General features: G+C 35.3%; 1 protein-coding gene and 1 long non-coding RNA gene across 6 annotated transcripts in view; one reads left to right on the top strand and one right to left on the bottom strand.

The window, feature by feature from the left end:
* Nucleotides 1-20,691, top strand: part of LOC123315826 — a 164,008-nt gene that overhangs the window by 49,547 nt on the left and 93,770 nt on the right. For all 5 annotated transcript variants that reach the window (XM_044901698.1, XM_044901697.1, XM_044901701.1 and 2 more), the window contains 2 exons: nt 19,667-19,889; nt 19,966-20,091. The gene's annotated coding sequence lies outside the window, so the exon portion shown is untranslated. The remainder of the gene's footprint in view (nt 1-19,666; nt 19,890-19,965; nt 20,092-20,691) is intronic.
* On the bottom strand, nt 4,422-5,174 carry LOC123315833. Its single transcript, XR_006538005.1, has 3 exons — nt 5,084-5,174; nt 4,734-5,023; nt 4,422-4,676 (listed from the first exon to the last, which is right to left on the bottom strand). It is a non-coding gene; the product is annotated as an uncharacterized LOC123315833 (long non-coding RNA).

Consider the following 20,691-nt stretch of genomic DNA (forward strand, 5'->3'; position numbering starts at 1 on the left):
CCCCATCAGACCAATTGATTTATTCAAATTAGTGGTATTGAAATGGTCAATAAACAAATGATCCCCCTGCCTCAAATTATAATTTATCATATCTCCTAGTGAGGAAACCCGAAAACTATTTCGGTGCCAGACCATTCAAAATCTTGAAAACTAAGACTAAATTTGCTTCTTCTATCATTTGACTGACATCCAAAAACTTCAATTCTTTCAGCATATCATTAAGTCTAATATGTTTAATAATAATAATAATAATTTATTTCATACAGCAATAAACATGTATAAAATATTTTCGTCATCAAAATTTCATGACTTGTCATCAAAATATAATATGTAGTATAAAATATACACATACAGACTCCACTCTTTAAAAATATAAAACATTAATAAATACTTTAAAACAATCACATCAATGTAGGAACTCGTTGATATAATATATCGTGTTCATCAGCAATAAATTCTTCACTCTTCTGGTAAATGGTCCCATACCATTTACAGCCCAACAGAATTCTCATAGCCTTATTCTGCAATACTTGAAGTCTATTTATGTCCTCACTATCACAGAAGATTAACAACGACATACAATAGGTGAACTGGGGATGAATGATTGTATTGTCTACGATTTTTTTAGACCAATAGGACAGTTTTTTTTGATATTCTTTCAAATTATCGGATTTTTTTCCCAGCTTCCTACATAAGTACCCTGCATGTTCCCGTGATTACAATTGAGAGTCCAACTGAATTCCTAGGTAACTAATTACATTTGCTTGCTCCAAAGGCTCTGAATTTGATTCCACTTTCAAATCAGCTTGTTTGAAGAGATTACATCTGTGTTTAGTTCCAAATATCATACTTCTAGTTTTCGCAAAATTCAGCCTATGCCTTTTGAAATTGAACCATTCATTTAAAATACACAATTCTTCATTCATAATTCGGACAATTTCCACTATATTGTCGCCAGATATTGATATTACTATGTCATTCGCATATAAACTAATATAACATTTTTTATGTATCTACAAATAACATCATTAATATATAGATTGAACAATAAAGGACTGAGCACACTACCCTGTGGCATACCAAAGTCCACCTCCCTTTTGTCTGACACTTTGTTTCCTATTCTTGTAACTTGGGATCTACCACTCTAATAGCTTTCAATCCATTTTATTACTGTCCCCTTTAGTCCATAGTTGGAACAAACCTTGAGTAGTCTCAATGGTTTCAAAAGCTCTTTTCAAATCAACAAAAACGCTCAGAACTACTTTTCCTTCGTCCATTTCACTTATCCACTTCGAAAATACAAATTGACACGCAGCTTCACATGAGTGCTTACCGCGAAAACCAGACTGACCACCATAAAATATGTTCTCCTCCTCCAAGTCTCCATTTATCATTTATTTGTTCGTGCACTACTATTTCCAGAATATTACTCACAACCGGCAGCAAATTAATAGGTCTCAGTTCGTCAGCTTTCGATGAATGGTTTACTTTTGGGACTGGTATGACCGTGCTACATTTAAGGTCATAAGGCACAACGCCACTTTCCAGAGACGTATTAATTATATTGAGAAATGGATAGCCTATTACAGAAAACGTCTCCTTAATAATTCTACACGAAACAATAGAATCACCGGAAGATTTGGTTTTAAGAGAATCTATTATCCGTTGTAACCTGTTCAGGTTGATCTTTCGGAACTCCCTCAAACAACTACTTGCACCAGACTCAACCTCCACAAAATTATTTTTTGCTACCGGTATTGATGTCGCAATGTTTTGTATAGGTACTATCTAGAAAAAAATCGTTCACTTTTAGCTGTATATGGTGTGAACCTTTGCAAATATCCACTTCTGAAGAATTTATTGTTCCATTTCCCCTGCTAACCAATGATTTGAGTGTTTTCCACATCTTTTTCCTATTATAACGATTTTTATCAATCTGTTTCTGATGATATTGTTTTTCCTTTTATCGAATCAATCCGACTACCTTATTTCGTTGGAGTTTATAATTATCAAAATCAGTTTCTGTATTTGTGTATTTGGAACTTTTATAAAGTCCATTTCTATATTTTTACTCACGAAATATTTCTGTATCAATCCATTCATGAGAATTTTTCGTAACTATCTCTTTTTTAGGCGATATGGACTCAACTACTTCCTCTATGTTCTCAACAAAATTCTTATATAAGCTATCAACATTCGTCGATGTGTTGTCCCAATTTCCCTCAATTAATTTCAAATTTATTTTTTCTGATTTCTGTTTGCTTGAATCTCGAAAGAAACTCCTATATTTTACTGATGATGATTCTAAATTTATTTTTATTTTGACTGTTTCATGGCCACTGAACATGGGATAGTCCCTTTCGGCTCCTCTCACGCCTGCTATGTTTGTATAAATATGATCAATTAACGTTCTAATATCCATTGTACATCTAAGAGGTTGTTTAACTATTTGCCTGAAACCAGCTTTCTGCAATGTTCATAATACGATTTGAGTGGTTATTCTTTATTAACGTATTTACAATTCGTACATTCCAGGCGTTCTTTAGCACAACTCTCCCGATTATGTTTTCCGTTACAATCTGGACATACTTGATCCAAAGTATATTTCTCAGCACGATGCCCATACCTCCAACATCGAAAACGCCTCAGTACACTCATAAACTCAAATAACCTATAGCTTTTCCAACCTACGCATAATTTTTCACGCTTTTCTGAAATATGTACAAACTGTTCACCAGACAATTCAGCTGGATTTATTTTATCTTCTAACACATTTCTTGTGATGTTACTGTTTTGTTTCGAATTTTTAGGTTTTATTATTAAAGGTTCAATTTTATTCGATATTTTAGATGGATTCTTCAATATTTCATCATACGAGGTTGTTGTGAGCGCCGCATAATATTTATTAACTGTTCGGTTTTGAATATCGATTGAAATTTATTCTGGGAGGATTCTGCATTTCTTAATAAACATTTTAGGGCTTTCACTCCCAATATCTGAAACAAAATCGTTGATTTTTAATTGATTTTGTTTCAGAGATTGGGAGTCAAAACCCTAAAAAGTTTATTAAGAAATGTTTTTATTTAAATTTCTTCCGTCCTATCGTTCAAATTAGTTGTTATGGAACTTTTCAGTTTTGATTCTGCAGTTTGAAGACATTCATCACAAAACCATTTGATATTACGACATTCCTGCTTAAACTTAATAAATTGATCTTTCAGTTCTACACAACCAAGATGTAATCGATTTTCACAGTAATCACATTTGACGCATTTTGAATTTACTGTGAAATTATCCGAGCACAGCAGACACGCATGTGTACCAGAGATATAGAAGGGGGGAGATTGAGCTTCAATCTGCGCGAACTGGCTAAAATTGAAGGCCGCCATTTGTCAGGAAATATATACAGCACCGTCTAAAAGTGATAGCATGTGGCAAGAGTTATATACAGGGGGACGTAAAATTCAGAATTTGAATGTTATGATTTCGTTGATAACAGTACTTGAAATTATGAGATTTCGGTCAATTCGTTTCTTATTTATTCAGTACAATACAAAATGAATAGCAAAAATGTCAACGAAAGAAAAAAATTTTTGTTTTGTTTATTCTGATGAATCCTTTTGAATTATATTCAAGCGTTTGTAATCAACGATGAAGGGAGAAATATATTTTAATTTAATTTTCTTTTCTATTTATATTGTAATAGAGTAGTTACCTATGTTTGACTTTATCTGAAAGTTTTTCGAATTTTTTCTCCCAGTTTGAGAACCTAACTCAATTTCAATTTCTTAAATCATTGAAATAGTTCTATGTTAATTCTGGTTGGGAGCAAATCAGTGGGATTTGTGTTCCTAACAACAAACAAAAACATGAAACGAAATATCAAAATATAGGTAACGTTATCAAAATAAAATCCATGATTTCGAAGATTCTAGCAATTTGATCTTATGGGGTAGTCTGATATATATAGACTTCGAAGCGTCACCAATATTTGATTTGTTCCAGAATCGCTTCTTTTCACTACTGTTCCCTAATTACGATCAGAGGAAAGTAACCTGAAAAATTGCTCGCCCACTTTCCTTCGAGATGCAATTCTGGAACTCTGCTATTAAGTTTTAATTTTTATTTTCTGTTTCTGAGGTAACACGATTTTGTCTATCTGAAGGACACTAAATTTTTTGCACAAAGTGGATAATTTGATCTGAAATTTTGTATTGGAAGTAAGACATGATATGATGAAAGCTAACCAGTCGATAAATTTTTCAGTAGCTACTGGCATTAAATATATAAAAGAAAAAACATTATTCTATTCATTTTATTCATACAATATTGTATATCCAGTATTGATTGCTGCATAAAATCAAGTGATGAAGTCTTCTAATTGCAGAACCTTGGATAAACTTTTTACACAGATTAATATTCTAATTTTAAAATGAGATCTGGCAATATTTTTCACTAAAAGAAAGCCATGATGTCTGCCAATCACTGAAGAATGTAAAAAATGTTCTTTCAAGGAAGGGAACAAATCATCAACTCGATCATAAAATTTTTGGGACTGAATTGTTGCAAATGATTCGAGCAAATTTTCATCTCTTGGAACTCTATTTTTAGTTGAAATCATCAAATTCCTGATTGACATATCGTTATAATTCCATATGATGGTACATGAAGTCCCCCTGAAACAAACATAAAATAAAATCATCTCAGTTTCATATTAAATTATCTCATCTTACCTTGATTTTTGAAGAATATTACAATTCACTCAAGACTGGAACTTTTAGGGTCATAGTATCATTCTCTACATTTTTTAAATATCTTTTCATCAATGTGGCACTGAATCAAAAGATTTCTCCCAATGATGGGCAGCATTTTCAGAAATACGTTGATCTTGTCTCAAAAAGTCCATCACTTTTTTCATGTGTTGTATTTTATTTTTTAGAGACTTAATTGTATAATTTCCTTATATATGATGCTTGGAGTTTTTTCAATTCGATGTGTCTTTTCATAAATTGAAGGAGAAATACTGAAACAAGTTTAAAAACTTTTTAAATCTATCAAAGATATTCAAAAATTGGGAACTTACCTATAATTGTGAAGTAAGCCATCGTAAATATCCTGCTATTCAGCGAAAAAAGCTAATAAAACCACACGAATCCGCTAAATATCACCAAAAAGTTATTATTGTTTACATTCGTTTGACTTTACAGCAGGCAATGGCAGCTAAATGACAAGAATATTCACTAAATTGTTAAACCGTGATCATGATACCGTGATATGACCTGACAAATGGCGGACCCACTTTTGTCCGATGAAAATAGGATGCGCAGTGGTCGAAGCTCAATCTCCCCCCTCCTATATCTCTGATGTGTACCCGGTGCTATCTCGACTACGAGTATACTCTAAATATGGAAACTCACGTATACGTGAGTCGAAATAAATTATCAATAAAAGCAACGTTCTGGTTTTAATCAATCGTCTTTTCACTCGATCTACAGAGTAATGAAAAATAAGATATCAAATATTATTAACTACAAAATTTTATTCTATCTATTATTACTTTTTGTGGACTGTCTTTCCTTCTCGTAGTCAAGGCCACCTTCGAATCTAGGATTTTTCGGTATTTCTTCTTAGTTTGAGGATGGTTCTATCAAAGTGGAAATATTGTTTTACATTTTTGTGAATGATGTCAGATATAGCGAACACGTGGAAGAGTTGTGACCATTTTCAATTCAAGTAACATATGTCAGTCCAGAAAAATTCTACATATAGGTCTTTTATAAGGGTCAATGTCGCCCAATCTTTTTTCTATCAGAAATATTCTTCAGAATTAATGAGATCACTAAGGTTTTTAAGGTACTCTACAAAAAAAAATTCTTCCCTTGTCACAACTCTCCTAACCTTGGCATTAGCAAGGTGATTTGTGACAAATACCGAAATGGCTTGTGACACTCTCATTTCTTTCGAATCGAATACTTCTGGCATTTTTTCATACGACTGTAGGTACTTGAATATCGATTAATAAAATTCAATCCGATTAACTACACATAGATTCAAAAGTTTTGGATCACCCTAAATCTCCGAAAGTAATTTTTTCTTAAAAATTATATGAGTATGTACTAATCAATCGATCAGTTTCAAGTGAAAATTGCACCAACAGTTTTTGAACAAACTTTATTTCTCACTATTTATCTTTATTTCAGAAAAAAATATTATTGAGAAAAGCATAAAGTTACAAAATGATCATTTTCTTTGGGAAATGATAACGAGAATACAGCTCAGTAATGAGTATTTCCCCCTCTAGCATCTATGCAAGCTCAGAGACGCCTAGTCATACTGGTTAACAGATAAGCGTTATGCTGCAGAGGGATATTGAGCCATTCCTCCTGAGCTCCTTGAACAAGGTCCTGTAAACTTCTGAAGGGATTCCTGCGGGCTGCTATTGACCTTCTTAGCATGTCCCAAGCATGTTCTATTGGATTCATGTCTGGAGATAGAGCGGACCAGTCCAAACGATTGATGCCTTCAGTTTCAAGATTTACAGCTCTAACGCGATGAAGTCGGCCATTATCGCCGTTCGCCATAACCTTACGTAAGGATGTAGAATCTCCCTGAGGTGTCTACACCAGTAATTGTGCTCTGAATATGAATTAAATCTGTGAGACCATTGGACATGATACAAGCCCAAAACATGGCACTTCCTCCGACAAAGGGAGGCACGGGACGAGCATGAGGGAGTTGAGCTGATCTCGTTGGCTCTCTCCACATATAGCCTCTCCGATGGCTATCCTGTATTAACCATATTCTGGTATCATCGGAAAACAACACAGAATTCCAAAATTCTTCAGGTAAGGCACGTGCTCTCGAGCCCAATATAGACGGAGGGTTATGTGCTCAGGTTGTAGTCGGGGAACCATCAGTGGTCGACGACATCTCCAACCTGTCGCCAGTATGCGTCTCTGTGAAGTAGAGAGCGATACAGGAATTTCCGAGGCATGTCCCATATCTCTTTGGAGTGCTGGCAAAGGTATTGTCGGGTTTCTCGGCACATTTTAGGTTATATAATGGTCTTGTCGTTGATTGGTGACACGCCTTCTACCGCTCCTTGGTCTGTCACCAACAGAATTGGTCTGGAAATAGCGATTCCATGTCCCAGATGCGTCACTTTGTGGAACACCAATTCTATTACCTACAAACCTTTGGAAATTGCCTTCTTCAATTAAAGCTACAATTCTTACACGGTGAGTCTCACTTATCACTCTACGATTCATGTCAGCAGTAAAAATCGTCTAATTCAACTGCTTCTTCTACCGAAATAATTGATCTCAAAATGTAATCCCCCCCCAAAAAAATTGTTTCTTCCAAAAAATATATGTGGATATGAAAAGATAAACATTATTAAACAAACCCACAAAAAATTATTGATATTAAAAAATTTCTTCATATGAAATTAAGGTGATGCAAAACTTTTTGAATCTATATGTATTGAATCAGACGTATTGAACTCCGCTACCAGCGCAAGACTAGTTAGACTAGCCTTTGCATCGAAGCCTAGAGTCCACTTTCCTTTCAATTTGTGTCATCTAAAAGGTCTCAAGGTAACAAATATAATTATTTTCTGCATCATTATGAACTTTGCTTTTCTTATCAATCTTCTTTAACTTTTTAGGCTCTTTATTTACCCAGCTCACAACACTCATTTTCACACTCTTCATTTTGTAGAACTTTTATTAAATGTAGCAATTTTATTCTCGATGAGTGTGCACAGTATGCAGATCTAATCATATATGTCTATTCGTTACGTTTCCACAAGCTGTCATAACTCACTAAGGTTCACTATTTCCAGAGGAAATGTCAATTCAAGAAAATAATACTAGGATAGTGAACTGGAAAAACTGAAACATGGGAGAAAAAATATTACAACAATCCGAAAATGAAATTTATAAATATACAGGGTGATTCATAACTATTGGGACATAAGCTAAGGGCAGATTGTTTGGACCAAAATATGGCGATAGGAACAAATATACCTCAATGAAATATTGCTATGGAAAAAGATGGAGGTCGTTAAAGTTGAATTTTTTTTCGTATTTTGCTAATAATTTCACTGTATATTTTTTCATCCGTTTTTAAGAAAAACACAATTGAACAGTTCAGAGCATCGGAAGGGGATATGAAGTAACGATTCATTGATTTTATTCATTTATTTCGACGATAAAGCATAATTAAAAACAATGAAACATAAAAAGAATAAACTTAAATTAAATGTTCTAAGTGACCTCCTCTGACTTCTATGCCTTTTCTAATTATTTTAATAAAGGACTTTCGTACTTCGAAAAAAATATTATTCTGTCCCCTTATAAAAATTCAATTTTAACGGCAATATTTTATTGAGGTATATTTGGTCCTATTGCCATATTTTGGTCCAAACAATCTGCCCTTAGCCTATGTCCCAATAGTTATGAATCACCATGTAGATGCAATCGAAATTATGGTGAAAAACTAACATGTTACAGTTTTTCTTATACAAAAGTATGATAGGATGATGCTATAGGATATTGCATAAAATATATAAATAGTGAGACTCACAAACAACAAATGCGCATTGTAAACAGGTCACTTACTTTTTGCTTGATATTCTCAATAACAGTACTGATAGTTGGGTATTTTTTGACATTGGATTTCACATGAAAACTCCTCAAATGCTTTGCGCTCCTTTGTATGTACCTACTATATCATTCATGATTCTGAGCTTGGGGTTAAATTCTCGAAAAATGTATCTAAATGAAATAAGCTCCAAAACTATTTCTCAATGTAGCAGTGTATCCAAGAGAAAATATACAGCTTTGTTTTATTCTCTCATTCTTCACATTCATTTCAAAACATAAACACATATGGATTTTATTTTCCCTAGTTCTCTTTTCATAAATCTTTATCCGCGTGAGGTTAGCCCAGCAATTTTCGATTTTCGAGAAAAAAATTCTTTCTGAATTGTTCTCGGTATGTACGAAGACGTAGAAGGGCCACATAATATTTAAAAAATATTTTTTGTTATATTCCGAATTTGAACTCGGAATTCAACTGAATTTCGATTTTGAATTCGACATTTCTGTTTCAATGAATTCTGAAATTCTTTCATATTTTGCTTTCGTACATTTATGATGAATGTGATTATTATTTATACAGGATGTTTTTTGATATTATTCAACTCTCCTTGCATAATGAAATCATATGTAATATATGTATGTATTATGAAAATCTTATAACAGGCTGTTCCATGACGGCTTCGATCATTTGTCGATATACATAATGTTTTATAAATTTTGACTGCCACTTGGATATATCCAAGAACCTTCCTTATACATGAAATCCTTACATTGGCGTAGCTGTTCTTTTTTTTTGAGGGGCCTGGGAGCTCAATAGTATTTTATGGTTACTATTTGAGTACTAAGGCGGAGGGAGGTTGTGCCCAACCTGGCCTCTACCTGTTTACGACCATTAATTCATAATTATTCAGAAACATGACAATTTTCTTCAATTAAATACATCAAGTTCAATATTTATTAAAAAACAACGTGTTCATTTTGTGGAATATGAATCCTCTCATGAATATCTCAGTATATTTGGAAAAGGGCCAATTCGTCATAGTCAGCCTGTATGAATTTTTCTCATCGTTTTAATGACCTCCAAAGAAATCTAAAAAACATCAAAATACACCGGGTGAACTGATTTCTTGTCCATTGTGATAGCCTCACGAATATATAAAAAAGAAGTTTTTTCATAAAACATCCGGAATATACCTAAAAAAGATTCATATCGTTATGAAACACACTGTAAAAGGTTGTCATATCATTGTTATGACCTCTCGTAGAAGAAAACACAAATAATAATGTACACCCTGTGTAAATAATCATCCATTCATTCATCATAAATGTGGGAATAGCTAGTATTATATAAATTTGAATATATTTGAACAATCTTGTAGAAATTCGAAAGTTCCGAGTTCACACTGTAGAAGTTCGGAACTAGGTAAATTAAATTTCGAGTTCAAAGTCAGAAAACTAAAAAAATTAGGTAAATTCCGAGTTCGAACTCGGAATGACTTCGGTATTGTGCTGCATCTTATTCCATTCAATACATGAATGTAGGGGCTCCACATTAGATTACATTGATTAAAATAACGTGCGTTCAAAAAAATTCGTCGTCAAGTAGGCTATGGAAATTTGAACGTCGATATTTCGTGCCTACACGTAATTCTTAGCTCGTGCTATAACTATTTTTCAGGTGAACTGTCATTTTAGCATTTTGGATTGTTGTTGAATTAAAATTATCATCAAATTATAAAGATGGTTTTTACGGACGTGTGAAAGGCTTTCACTATTGAATCCTACTTCAAAATTGGAAAGAAAATTGGAAGGAGAATGGAAATATTTTGTTCCGGCGACTTCATAGAAGCCTATGTTGCTGTAGATTATTAAGTATGAATTTTTCCATTGTACTGTTTTGCGATGTGTTGACGAAACAGGTATGTTCAAACAAAAAAGGAAGTGGTCGACCAAAGAAGAAAACTCCAGAGTTCAGCAATTATGAAAACATCATGACAGAAGCTCGACAAACCTCTGTTCAGGTTTTATCTCAAGTGGCTGGAGTATCCGTTGGCATATGCCACCCGATTTTGAAAAAAAGATATCCATTTGTTTCCATAAAGATTGACATGTTATCAGAAAACTGAAAAGGTTGTGATTACCTAACCTTGTAGCATCCAAGAAAAATTGGAGTTCAGTATGCATCAGTCAAAGCAAAATGTGGACCTGCTTTCTTTTATGGAACTTTAATAGCAGAACGTTATGAAGGAGAAAGCATCATGCCTTTTTATAGCTGAATTGAATTTTACTAAATTGTTCAAAAGCTATTTTCGTGTAATTCAGTTCTTTCAGTTTAGTCATGGATTTTCAGTAATGACTGAATCAATTCAATATTTATAGAGAATTAATAATAGTATATTATTTAACGAGCGGTAATGTAGGTCATAACTCACGCAGATGAAGTTTGCAGCGCGAGCCGTAGGCGAGTGCTGTAATTCATCAAGTGAGTTATGACCATTACCGCAAGTTGAATACTATACTTTATCTACGACTTTAACAATAAATACTAAGATACAAGTACAGAGAAAGAACTTTATTGACAAGTCTCAATAGTGACCTACAACAGTACTATAAAAATTTTAGTTTAAATTTTCGGGCGATAAATTCTGTATGGTAATATTAGCAGCTCGTCTTACTTCTGGAGGTGTACATAATACTTCATCTTCATTATCTGAATTAATTCTTTCGAGCAAAATATTCACAATAATTAGTTATCAACTTAATTTGAAAACGTCAAAATTATTCAAGTGACATTCCTCCCCTCAATATCAATAATGGACTGTTCCCTTTCGGCCAACCGGCTTGTAGAAAAAGCACAGAGCCGGTTCGTAAATCTTTCCTGATTTATTATATTATAGTGAGTTATAGTAGTGAGTTATTATAACTCACATTGTTTGTTTACAAATACTATTAATTGCTCAAAAGCATTCGAATAATGAATATATAAATTAATAGGAGTAGATAAACATATTATTGAGATTCTTACTGTGATTTATTCATATGACTGAAGTAGCTAGAACCTTCTTACAAAAAAAAAACATAATATCACGATCAATTCAAGATTCATGTCTCTTACGTATGAAAATAGTGGAAGGTTAAAATTTTTACGAAGAATTTTTCTAACCGCCTCCGATTGTTTGGATTCTTGTCATCTTACTCAATGAAAGAAATGCTTTTCGAACGTTGGGTGAAATTTACAGGTAACTTTTTCTAAAAAGTGCCTTTCCGTACAAAATTACGAAATATAGGTTAATGTCCTCATTGTTTACATTTTGGGAAGATGAAGTGATTCAAGGAAAGACATACGTTCAGCCACCGAACATCAGCCTTCAAAATTTCATAGCCTACTTGACGACGAATTTTTTTGAACGCACGTTAGTAGAGATAGAAATACCATGGGCGGTTTTGGGGGGGAAGAGGGGGGTTTCCTTATTGTCCCCCCAGAACACTACCACCACTTCGATTTTTTAAATTTCATTCAGGAAAAAACTGACTAAAAATAATATGATAATAAAGAGAGAAGTAGATATTCCTTATAACTGTAAGAAAAAAAATCCTAAAAATATGGAACTGCAAATTATTCTTATTCAAGATACCTACAGGGGGTTACTTGAAGTTTCAATTTGATGTTTGATTTGTTCATTCAATTATAACCCTCCCATAAAAAATTCAGTCTAGCCTGAGAAATACTCATCCTTGAATTATTAAACTTCAAATTTATTCTTCCAGTAAGTGAAACAACACAGCCTTCGATATTCCCTAGCAGCGTCACGAACATTGCACTTACAAAATTTATAAAGTAACAACATATCAATATATGCAGTATTCCGCTTTTCGGACGAAAGTAGCTTTGTAGAACAAGCGTATACTTTTATCTAGAAAGGCTTGCCAGAAGGCGAAATCAGAAAACATGGCGTAGGCTTCGCTATTAGAAATGACCTGGCCGCTAAACTAACCGAAAATTCAGTTGGCATCTCAGAACGTTTAATAACCCTACGCTTTCCTGCAGCAAATGAAACGTTTATGAACATCATTGCAGTATACTCTCTCACTTTGAACTCCTCTGACAAATTAAAGGACACTTTGTACAGAACACTCGTTGCTACATTGGGTAAAATCCCAAAATGGGAACGAATTATTTTCTTGGAGACTTCACCGCCAGAGTGTGTAGATGTCAAGACTTAGAACTATACCGAGCACCTATTTTATTACGAGACCCAATTTAAGGGGGACCTGGCGCCACCTGCGCTCATGGCATTGGCATACTCTCAACATGTTATCGTGAGAAGAAAAAATCTGAAAGAAGTGTTGCTCACTAAACCCAGAGCAGATCTGGAGTGCTGGACTGATCATAGGCTGGTAATCTCGAGAATGAAGATCTCAATGCTCCCAAAATACCAACGTAAGTCAAAGGTACTAAGAGAGCGCCTTCAAATCTGCAAACTACAAAACCCTTCTACAAAGGAAAGCTTCACAGCTGCCGTCAAAGATAGCCTAACACCACCGGATTATAACGAAGGCATTGAGAGTCATTGGCTCCGCTTCAAATCATCTCTTACAAATACGGCGAAAGGAATACTGGACACAGAACGCTCCCGAAAATCCTCAGACTGGTTCGCAGACAGCGAAACTCATGTAGCACCCCTGTTGGAGGCAAAATACAAAGCGATGAAAACAACAATTAACAGACCTGGCGATGTCGCAGCACAAAAAAAGTCTTATGAACTTAAAACGCGAGGCCCGTCAAGAAATTGGAAAAATCAAATATAATGGGTGGAAAAAAAAAGCTAGGGAACTACAAGCTTACGCTGATAACCATTACTACAGGCGTTTTTTCGAAGTTCTTAAAACTGTTTATGGTTCATGCAGAAAAGCTAACTTTCCTATAAGAGACGCTCATGGAGCCATCCTAACTGATGATGGAAACATTTCCGAAAGATGGAAGGAGCATTACTCACATGCCTTGAATTAAAATAACGACTCGGATTTATCCATTTTAGACCTGCTTCCCGCTTATAGTCCGATGACATCGCTTGATGACAAAATCTCAATGACGAAAATCATAAGTGCGATGAAACATATGAAAAATGATAAGTCACCTGGTTTAATCGGCCTTCCAGCGGACATATTCAAAGTCCTGGATGAAGACATTGTCAATAAACTCCTAACACTATTCCGCAAGATCTGCGTACAAGTGATATGTCACAAGACTTCAGAGACGCTTTAGTTATCAACCTCTATAAGAACAAAGGCGATACGCCAATTTGGAACAATTATAGGGGCATATCGTTGCTTAGTGTGGCCGGTAAAATTCTCTCGCAGATTATGGCTAATCGTCTAGTTCCACTCTTAGAAAAGCTATTACCTGAATCCCAGTGCGGCTTTCGACCAAATCGAGGTACGGTGGACCTAATTTTCACACTGCGACAGCCGACAGCTGCAAGAGGAGGCCCGTGAACAACAATCAAGGATCTATATAGCCAACATCAATTTAAGTAAGGCCCTCGACTCGGAGAATCGGAGAGTGCTATGGAAAATCATGGGACGCCTTGGAGTACCCGAAAAATCTTTAGAAGTGTGTAAAAGCCTCCGTATCAACATCACAGCTAAAATACAGCATAATGGCTTTATAACCGACCATTTATTAACCAACTCTGGAATAAAACAAAGCTGCGTGTTAGCGCCTTTTCTGTTCAATATTTTCGCCATAGCCATCTCGATAATTGCTGATATGAGTATGCCTGTAACAGGTGTTGGATTAAGATGAAGATTTAATGGGGGCCTGTTTAACCTGAAGTGCCTCAGAGCAAAAACCCGTTCAAAGTTTATCACGGAACTTCAATATGCAGACGACTGCGCACTTATCGGTAGCAGCTCAGAGGATCTACAGATAATTTTGGACACCTATAAACATATATACGAAGCTTTAGGCCTTAGTCTCAATATCGACAAAACCAAAATCCTGGTAAGTTAAGCCAGAAAGCCTTCAAACAGATATCAGCCTGGAAGATGAAACTCTAGAACAGGTAGAGCAGTTCAAATAATTGGGAAGCTTCATATATACTAGGGCTAACCTGGACACGGAAAATGTCCAGGCATCAATTCATCAATTCGGCATAACGGGAATTCTGGAAACATTCAAAATCACGACCTCAATCTGAAGACCAAGATAGCTGTTTACAAAGCAGTGGTTTTCCCAACGCTTCTTCACGGAAGCGAAAGCTGGACGCCCTACAGGCGACATATTGAACAGCTTGAACAAACGCAACAACATCATATAAGACGAAAGTTTCGAATGCAATGCCCGAGTTGTATAACAATTCACAAGACTTCCCAAAATCGCTCTGCATGGCGAATTCACAGAGGGAGCCCGGAAACCAGGAGGCCAGTATAAGCGGTTCAAGGATATACTACATAAATCCCTAAAACCTGTAAATTCCAATCATAACTGGGAACAACTAGCTTCAGACAGGTCACAGTGGTGGTCTTTGGTACACAGTTATAATGAAGACTCGAGAAGGATACAGCCCGGAGTGTGAAAGGATCTGAAGGTCACGCTTGGGTCTCTTCGGTCACAGGAGGGCACACAGTAGCAATTACCCCTCATATATTATAAGTCTCTCCGCACAGTTTGTTTTTTCCTGTATTTTTGTTGATTTATTCCCGATAACGGGATACAGCAAGGAATGATGTTATGGAATTCTCGCTGACTTTTTTCTAATTTATTTTATTTGATTTCAACTCGAATGAGTAACCACAAGCATTTTCATCATACTCTTCCAATTTTGAAAGTGTTTTCTCGAAATTCTCAAAATATCAACATGCGTTGTAATGTTTGTTGTGTTGATAAAACAAATGCCTAGGAATAAGTTTCCTCTCAATGGAGCAATATGAGTTAATATGTAATCATCTCGAAATAATGATATATAATTACATAATCCTAACCCTTATTAACTTAAATTAGACTTCTGTTTGTCAGCTATTTGAATCTACATAAAGCCATACAATAATAAAATTACGCAATAGTGCACCTGCATCCTGATCTCTTTTAAGTTAAGATGACCCAATGTTTTAATTGTCAATTCCTTCAGGATGCAAGAAGAGAATTAATTCAGAAATCAATCAGTTCCTTAGCTTGTCTCATTACATAGAGTAGTCTCTGGTCATCGTTGTATATTTCCAAAATAAAGTTTGTGTTTTTGAAAACGGATTTTTCATCGTAAAAATATAATTGGCGACGAAGTCTGGAAATGTGCGAATTTGTGTGAAAAGCAGAGAATCTGGAATTGTGCCTGTGTGAAGAGCCGAGATCCAGAGCATCCACGAATTGTTAGTTTCAACTGTCCAGCACAACCAAAGAACAAGGTGAAACTCCCCAGGATTCCGATTGATCGAGTTGCGCCCTTAAACGACTTCAAAAACCATCTTTATGGAATACAACGTGGTGATCAAGTCCTGAATTTTTCCCCCAGTCTATGAACCTGGCCCAAAGTGATCATTATTTTTCCCAGTTTCGAGCGTAAATCCGGTACCAAAGTTTTTACTAGGTTTCTTCTAAAAAACCGATTACCAAAGTTTTTTCTAGGTTTCTCTTTATTAAAACCGATTACGAACAGTGTTTTTTAGGTTTCTTCTAAAAAAACAATAATGACGTGAATTTTCTTCCGATTATAAAATAACAAGTTCAATAAAAGTTTGCATTTAAAAAAATTAAAGTTCACCTAATGATTCGAAATGAAAAAAATATTTTAAGCTCATCAGTGGATTCGACGTAAAAAAATGCCTGTAGAATGTTCATGTTTCAAATTAGTAACTTCAAAGAAAAAAAAGTTACGAGAACTTTACGAAATTGCCAAACTCAAAAACGAAATATCGTAGGAGGCTGCGCTTCTCACCATTCTTTGTTTCTCCGAAAAAGAGCTAGGAAATGTGTCATCCGTTTTCTTCTTGCTGCTATAGTTCTCGACATCCTCTCAGTAAACAACGAATTTTGCCCACCCTATACTCGTTCCTGTCTCAGCATTGAACTCTAAAAGAAGTTATTCACTGTGTCTCAGTGAGTGGCGTGTTTATATCCCCAGCGACAGGTCCAGCCTAAGTTCGTTCTTCGTTCGTTTCTGGAATTTTCAATTTCGTAGCTGCACCCTCCTTTGTTATCCGGGATTGGACCGGCACTGGCAATTAATGCTAGTCGAATCAGAATTACCAGAGGCGGAGTTACGCGGCGAGAAATTGAACGATTGTATTGTATTGAATTTTGTATTGTATTGCTACTGTTACGAATACGTTTATCGATCGATGATGCAACAATACATCAAGCCCACCCTTCGACATGTTTCTATTATCTGTCTCCTTTCCCGAATTAGCGTAGTAACCGATTAATTTTCCCGAACCGAATCGTTAACCGAGTTGAAGTTCGAAACTAACAACTTCCCCACATTTCGAAATGTTTATCGATCGATGGTGGAAGACTACACCAAATTTTCATTTGATCGATGATGCAGCTCGTTCATGGAAAACTGGGTTTACTTAAGAGTTTATCCGTTAGTGAAAATGTTAACTTCGTTAACTAGCGATTAGCAGACCAACGATTTGATGCCCATCTATGGATTTGCTAACCCTTTTCAGAAACCTTTGCTACTAAGCTTATCGGTGTAATAGTTCGATAATTCGATGATATTATTATTTTTCCACCATTTTCAAGTATAGACTTTATAATGCTTATTTGAATGCTCTATATACTTCACCCGAACGCACTATATTGTTTGTGTCTTTATTCTAATATCTTCTGATTTCGCTGTATCCATTCCTGGAGTTTTATGGTTTTTTTGATGACTTAATTATATAGCTGGTGCAGGGAAAAATGATTTTGTGATTTCGTTTTCTTTGGCGTGTCAGAGTTCCTAACAGCCTCTGCAAGGATCTTACCGACATAACTCATATGATGAAATCGAAAATGAAATGTATATCAATATTATATCAAGTACCTATATCAAGCGATTCTCAAATCTTCCACCAAGCTTACATAACAATTAGGAAAAATTTGGAAATATCTCTTGAAATTTCAAAATGGCGGAAGCATAAAAAACTGGACCTATGGATCTTGAATGAAAATTTTCTTCATTTACCTGTCTCCCCAAGGAAAATGTAGAACAACATGCTCCGAGAATGCCTTTTTTTATCGCGGCATCCCAAGCTATTGCTACGCCTAAACGTAGGGGAAATACGTACAAAATGACATATATGTACAAAATGACATAGTCACCTTATTTCAAAATTGGTGTGCTTTAGCGAATTTCCAACAAATGTACCATATGAAGGCAGCCTTATTTACAATACTGTGAAATGTTGAGCGACATTACCACAGTCACGCCGCATTAATCAGTTCGAACGTATTTCGTGCCTACAAAAATTTATTTCACAGTAATTTTCTTCTTTCTCTCTGGGAAATTACTTGTTGCTTTTTTGTGATTATTTCTATTAAAATCTATAAACTATGGAAGTATCTAGTGATTCCAGTTAATTTTATTGCAATTATTGGTTGTTTGATGAATTTATGATTTTTTATTTTTTGTTTGTTTACATTTGGACAAAATGACATACACGTACAATGGACAAAATGACTCATGCCTCGTTCCAGAATCGCATTTTTTCCATCTTTTCCATCTGTTACGTCCATACCGTCCAATCAGAGCGTAGATCTACGTCTATCTACGAATCAGAGCAAAGTCTGCTCGCTCTCTTTCCTCCGAGATGTAATTCTGGAACTCTACAAGTAGTCAGTATGTCATTATGTCCGTTAAGTTTCTATTAATGAACATTTATCATTTTGTTGAGGTGATATGCCGTGAAACTACGAAAGATAAACTAATCGGCAGTCTTGGAGCCAAAAATCTAGAAGTAATGGCTATTAAAGCATGGAAGTAAAGAAAGGGAAGCATTTGGTATTTCTCAGGCGGCGCTTAGAAGATATGCTCTCAATATGAACAAAACCTTGGAGTGTAACTCTAAAGATTTTGGAATATTCAAAATAACATTTTCAGCTGAAATTGAGCTGGAGTTAGCGGAGCACATGAAGTTTTTCGAAACGCGACCCATTTACATATTGGGCGTTTGTTCAATGAAGCGTGTGAAAAAGCTGCAACTATTCAGAATGCAAGTAGGCTTGAAATAGCCATCAACTGAATGACTCAACACTTCAGTCCAAAAGATGCGAGTAGATACTGATGCTGAATCTATTTCACATCCAACAGCAACAAATAACGATAAAGTTAATTCCTCGGTGAAGACAAAAGACCTGGTACCAATTACTGACATATCCAATTGCTACTATTCCGCCACTCCGCCAGAACCACAGAGCTAGTTCAATCGACGCCAAGAAAAAGAGAAAGAATCTAAACCAGACAAAGATGATTTTTTTAACTTCTGCTTCAAACATGCAAGAAACTATTGCTCAAAACGGACCAATGGATCCAGAAAAAAAGAAACAACTTAAAGAAATTTCTGATGATGATGAAAGAAATATTCCTGCTACCAACACTCCATCATCAGAAAAGAGATTGAGACTATCGAGGCAAACTTCTCAGATAGCTCAAGAAGCGAAGATTTCATTTCACGTTCTTAGCCCAGTGAGGGTTGGTTACGATGTAGGATTTGTTCTCTTTGGGCTCATGCTTATCTCCCAAAGTCTACCAAACGATATACTTGTGAATTGTGTTCTTAATATTTTAGTACGTTATTTTGTCCGTAGTATATGGACAAAATGGTTTTTGTGATCGGTTGCATTTTTTCTTAAAATATATTTTATTATAGTTCCTACTTAATCAAAAGACTTTGATACTAATAGTCAATGAACCTAAAATGAATGAAAACCCCAAGGAGATTGATTAAAATTGCGTTAAATGAATAATTATGATAAAAAACAAAACACCGTGTCATTTTGTACGTACTTCCCCTACCTAAAAGAGGTCTCAAAGTTTCTCAATACTATCTATACTCAGGTGCCAATTAAAAATTTTTTTCAGTACGAAAGACCTTACCAACCTTCTCTACTGAGGAACTGGGAGGTACCCAAACATTACAGAGGCGGATATCTTGTTGATAAAGTTAGACCTACTCGATGCTCCACGAAGATCATTTCGAATGAGAGGGGGCATTTGGTGCCTGGCGTTCAAAGACCTAAACAGATACCTTGGATATGCTTTCCCACAACTTGGCATCTGCCGAAGAAGATTAGCAGAAAAACTGGTAAGCTTCATGATTCAAAATGTTTTCCTCTACCATTTCGAGAGTAGAAAATTCAAAGTCGACTGTTCTTTCACAGCTGACGAAATAAGCGGAAGAAATAAGATAAGAAGATTCATATGTCCCCATAAAGAACAGGAAAAGGCATTTAACAATTGAAGTACAAGAAAAGGAAATAATAAAACCAGTTAGGGAATTTGAAGAGGTTTGTACTCCTCTGTTACACAGTGTTTTGTTCATTTCGAATAGTATCGTTTTATATTTTCATTAAGGGGGTGAAGGTTTATTAACTTTCAAAGATTAATTATGAAATATTCACTGTAGCACTAGAAATGTGTCAAAATTGACAACTCAGATGAAATTAAATTAAAAACTGAAATACACCATTTTCACTTACATGAGTTATTTCATAAGACACGTGTTTCGATATCTTAGTGGCATCTTTATGTGAGTGAAGTTAAGCTGAGTTATTTGGTATCCAAAGCAATTATAGGTATATGTATAGCGAATTAATTCTACACCTAAATATCAAGAGGTGGTAACCATAATTTCCAGGACATTCCTAAAGCGCAAGCTTCCTTCCTGGACAATATCCTCAATTATAGAGTTGATACAAATCGCAGGATCGGTTATTATTTAAAAACACTTGAAGAATTTTGGTACTTGGACTTGTCATCTGCACCTGATCCAGACAATTCCGTGCCCTTTGTGATGAAGCAATGCTCATTCACCATAACTCTTCCGTTGTCTTTAAAGTTCACCAACTCTTTAATCTATCTGTCTACCAACATACTGGCTAGAGGCC

Source organism: Coccinella septempunctata, chromosome 6 (genome assembly GCF_907165205.1).
Source record: "Coccinella septempunctata chromosome 6, icCocSept1.1, whole genome shotgun sequence".
NCBI lineage: Eukaryota > Metazoa > Arthropoda > Insecta > Coleoptera > Coccinellidae > Coccinella > Coccinella septempunctata.